This window comes from Pinus tabuliformis, chromosome 5_2 (genome assembly GCF_031772625.1).
Source record: "Pinus tabuliformis cultivar Carrire ecotype Pingquan chromosome 5_2, CPIR1, whole genome shotgun sequence".
Classification (NCBI taxonomy): domain Eukaryota; kingdom Viridiplantae; phylum Streptophyta; class Pinopsida; order Pinales; family Pinaceae; genus Pinus; species Pinus tabuliformis.
In genome coordinates, this window is record NC_142306.1 from 480,639,772 (window position 1) to 480,645,386 (window position 5,615).

A 5,615-nucleotide genomic window follows, 5' to 3' on the forward strand; every position below is an offset into this window, starting at 1 on the left:
TCTCTACCAGGGCTGATTTGAAGGAGAACCCACATTCTCCCTTACATCCTGCATAAGTATCTCAGCCTCCCTTGTCCTTTTCCTGCCTTCTCTGAATGGTTCTGCTTGAGTGGTTGTATCCACTCTCTGCTCCTCAACATGTGGTTTCTCCACAACTTCTTAAGGTTCCTCCTTTGAAGTTAAAAGCTCCTCTTCTGGTGGGATCTGAAGTTCCCTCTAAAGAGAGCATCACAAGGCTTTATCTTCATCAAATTTTATATACCTTCACACATATCATTCTGAGGGATGGCAAGTACACATGGTAGTTGTGGGGAGTTTCTATGTAACACACAAATACCCCCAATTCTATTGTCGATTATAGATTCTTCCTTGATTCTTTAGAGACATGGCAGTAAACAGAGGCTCCAACAAAGCAGTAAAGACATCAAGCTTTCTCCCTGGCAAAGCCTCCTCTAGTGTAATCATGTCAAGAATCCGATGAGGACTCTAGTTCTGCACATAGACTGATGTGTTGCATGCCTCGGCCCACAAATGTAGAGGTAGGCCTTGATCATGCAACATTTCCCTTGTTGCTCCCACAATGCTACGGTTCTTCCTCTCAGCCACCCCATTCTGTTGTGGGTTGTTGTCAACTCTTGCTGAATGCCTTCTTTTTCACATTTTTTTTTAAATTCATTCAACACATATTCACCTCCATTATCGCTTCTGAGAGCCTTCAAATTCTTGCCCGTTTCTTTCTCAACTAGTGCCTTGAATTCTACGAACTTAGAGAATGTCTCATCCTTATTATGCATGAAGAATATCCAACACATCTATGAGAAGTCATTAATAAAAAGACAAAATATTTGTGGCTGGCAGTGGAGGCTATTGAGAAAGTTCCACAAACATCAGAGTGGATACTTTCAAGGACTTCGTGTGCTTTATTGTCCCATCATGGAATGTGGATTTTGTGTACTTCCCCAAAGTACATCCTTTGCATACATCTTGTTGCTCAAGTGATCCTTTGGGGAGGCTTGTGGTTATCTATTGCATGATCTTCAAAGTGCCATGATGTAAATGGCCAAGTCTTCTATGTCAAAGTTCACCGACATCGTAGCTTTGCACCTTCTCAGCCTTTTTGCTCAATCCAACACAATCCTCCACATATAGCTTGTACATGTTCTTCACACGAACCCTGATTTGCTTCACCTGTCCCGTGGCTATGTGTCTTAAGAATGCCTTTTCTTTACTGAATATCACATCATAACCACGGTCTTCCAAACTGCAACAGAGACAAGATATTTCTTTAGGCTCGGAATAGACATGACATCCTGGAGACTGAGGGGGGATCTTGACTCCCTCTGAAAGGTGATTGTACCAATCCTGGCTGTGCCATACCTTCTGTCATCCCCCACGTTGATGTGCATCTAGAAATATTTCTCCTCCAGGTCATTGAAAAAATATTTATTGCCTATCACGTGGAATGATGCACGTGAGTCCAAGTACCACACGCTCCCTATCACTATGTTGAACATGCATGCAATGAGGGTAAAGTCAAGCTCGAATTGTGAAGCCAAGGTTTCACCTATTTCTCCTCATGAGATCTTCTTTCTTGTCTTCTTGTGTGGACACTTCGTGGCATAGTGCCCGAATTCATGATAATGGAAGCATTTAATTTTTGACAAATCTTTCATCTTTCCCCCTTGACTAGATTCTAATTTGGATTGGGCTTTCTTCCCTTTTCCTTTCTTTGCCTTTCCATCCAATGCAAATTTTTCTTCATCCTCACCCTTGGATGAAGTCCCATCTCTGGTATTTTTCCTTATTTCCTCTTGTACCAAATCGGACCATAAGCGCTCCCAACTTGGTAGTTTCTCCCTCCCATTCATTGTATCTTAATAGTTATTCCAGCTCTTGGGAAGGTGTAGAAGGGAAAGGGTTACCAAGTCTTCTTCAGGGACATTAACACCAAACCCGCCAAGTTCATCACAACATTGTGTAAACTTGCTCAGATACTACAGAATTGTTTCATTCTTTTGCATCTTGATGATTCGAAATTTATCCTTGAGCACCAACTTCTTGTGGTCGGTATTATTATCGAACAATTCTATCAATCCTTTCCACAACTTGAATGGAGTTTCTTTTCCATGGAGATTCGAGACAATATGATCTTGTACTCCCTCCAAGAATATTCTCCTCACCTTGGCTACATATTTCTTCCACTAAGCAAGGTTTTGGGCATCAGATGCTTGAGGTTTTGTAACATTTGTCTTGATATACTCTAGTGACCCATTATCATCCAATATTGCCTCCATGTGGTCCTTCCATGAAACAAGATTAGAGATTCCTTCTAAGGCATGCTCTAGCCTTAGTCCAATGAAGGCCATCTTCTTGGCTTTGAGGAAATCCTGATACAATGATCTTCAAATTCGAACCCCTGAGAAACAACTTTGAATTTCCTACTCTAATGTTAATCTAGCTTTGATACCATGTAGAAATTATGTTGTATGTTTTCAATTTCTCGTGAATTTTTAATCAAAATCACAAGACACAAACCTACTCCACTATGTTGCGGACATTGATTCACAATTTAGAACAAAAATCTAAAACATGCAAGAAGAAATAACACACATGCAACAAGTATTTTTATCTGGGGAAATAAATAAGCTAAAATCCCCAATGCCTGCTTGCATTAATCAATTCAAAAGAGATGTATTACAATTTCTTTGCTCAACTAAGCTCACCCTGCAAGTGCACAACCTATGTCTCTGCTCACTTAAGGCCTCTCACCCAGTCTTAGTCAAATTTTTCCTTGGCTTGAGCTACTATTTCCTTACATTATTCCTTGAGGAATTAGCCCTTATTATTTAGGAAATTCCTCTAATTGAATTGTGAAATTCCTTAGACTGATCATCTGACTGCATGCAATACGTGTACACTCAAGACTAGTCTACAACTGATGTTACACTGCCATGGAATCTCCAACTCAACTAGGTAATTGGAATTCTCTACATGCACTAGCTATTTTGGGTTGATTGATCTGTTAACTGGATGATCATTGAATTTGACTGAAGTCCCACTGCTTAACTGACCTTCCACTAGTTCCTCCAAAATTTGGAACTAGTTTAACTGAAAACAACCCAAGATAACTAACCTTGATTGCTAGAAATTAGCAATCACACATGCAAAACTAAACTCTAGCTCCCCTAACTAGAATTTACTGAGTAAACTAGGTGACACAAGCCATGTCACACAATTTAACATCATCCAAGTTGTCTGATTATGTGGAAAATCGAATTTTCTCAATTTAATCAAGGCAAAATCAAATTGAGAATTTATTGCCGCAATTTTCAACAAGAGATTGAACAATCATGAAAGCCTTGTTATAATTTTATTTTGATAATAAAAGCCCTTGCCTTGCCTATGGATGTTTCCTTGAAAAATTTCTAGGGTTTTACCACATAAAATCTTATGTACTATTGAAGTTTACATAATTATTCTTGTGATTAAATGCTTGCACAAACTCTAAACTACCAACAAGTGATATCAAAGCAAATGGATAGCCAGGATCTAGTTCTATTGGATTGTAACATAGATAGAAAACCCGAGCAACATTTCTTTTTTGGGAGGCCTACGCACAAAGATAATTCTATATGGCAGTGTATAGTTGGAAGCAAAACCCAATTTTTAAAGAGTTTAAACCCTAGCCACTAGTTAGGTCTGTGTTGTGAAAAAACTGCACAGAGGAATGAATTAAGCTCTAGAAACTCCAACCAAGTTTTTTCTATAAAGAAGATGCACATAAGAGTGAATCAAGCTTGAGAAACCTGTAGTTGCAGAGATGAGTCAATCCACGTGTCCAATGAGAGCAAAATTGTGGGAAATTAGGCTATTGGTGGAGGCCAAGACTAAGTTTGAAATCATACCACATGCATGGTGGAGGCTAGGCATTGGCACTTGCATAAATAACAATCACGGATTAGTGAAAAAAATCGCACAAAGAAGTTGGATCGAGTCTACCATGAAGGAGGTCGAGTTTGATATGCTAAGTCGAACCACTATTTGTGAAGGTTGACGTTGTGATGGAAGTTGTTTCTAGTTGAGAAGAAACACACAAAGGAACCCTAACCAAAATCGAGTACATGCACACATTTTTTAATGAAATGTTTACTTAAACGCTGTGAAGAAAATAAATCCTTGTACAAAGAGAAACCCTAAATTTTTGTGAAAAAAACCCTGGTTAAATATTTTTTGAGGTTGATATATATATATATATATATATATATATATATATATATATATATATATATATATATATATATATATATATATATATATATATAAGAAGGGTTTCTAGGGTTTGAAGAATGAAATTTTGAAAATGGAGTGGGGTTTACAAAACAATGATTTTTTTTAAGAAACAAAGTTTTGTAAAACGACTTTTTCTGAAAAGTTTTTAGGTGAAAAACAAAGTTGTGAATTATTCATTTTTTGATTTGACATATCAAAAGAAATTCTAATTTGGATGAAGAGTTTGTGTAGAGGATAATGGAAGATGCTAAATTTTAAGTTTAAAAATTGAATGGGAATTTTTTTTTGAATTGTGGAAATTAAAAATGTGGGATTTACTAGTACGACAAGGGTTGCATAAGGCGTCAGATGGTAGGATAAAGAAGCACGTAACAATGACCAGTGAAGATTGGGAGGACCTGGATTCCATAGCCCTCAATACAATATGATTGTGTCATATTTATTATGTTATGTTTTAACATCATTGATGAAGTGAGATCAGCAAGATTGTGGACTTAATTGGAAGGTCTTTACATGACATAATCCTTGACGGACCAGATATTCTTGAAGAAGAAATTGTATAGTTTAAAGATAAAATAAGGTACCTAAATGTGTTTAATACTCTTGTTTTCTAGTCAAATAGTATAGATTTCAAACTCAATGGCGAAGATAAAGTAATTACATTGTTGTGTTTGTTGCTCGAATCGTGGGACCATTTTGTAGCCTCCATTAGCTTAAGCACAACTAAGACTCTTGAATTTGATGTTGTTGTTGGAGCTTTGTTATTTGAACAAGTGAGGAGAAAACCAAGAATTTAAAAATCCATGCCAGAAGTAATGGTGGTTAGAGATTGCTCCAAAGAGAAAGGAGATAAATCGAGAAATACATCCAGGTCAAAATCGAAAGGTTCCTTGATGGGGGTGAGAAACATAGTAATAAACCCAATGCTTGGAAGATGATGTTAGACACTTAGCCGATGATGCAGGGCCTAGAAAACCTGACCTCTCATGGTGATCTTCATACAGGGGATGTTAATGTTGGGCATGCAACCATCCATCAACCTTGATAGGAGAGGAAGTGGATGAGCGATGTGGGTATTTGGAAGTTGGCGAACATATGCTTTGGTAAATGTTGTGGCTATTGTGGCAGGTTGATGTTCGATACTAGAGCTCAAGTTGCAGAGAGCACTCCTATGTTTGGTATATTGAAAATGATATGTGGCGATTCTGCCATCGATTCCTTTTCGTTAGTGTTGGGGATATTGAATTGCCTGCGTTCTTTCCTTGTCGGTGTTTGTTAGCTTCTTGGAGAAGGCTAAGGGTTCGACTCGTTACTACTGAGGCCAC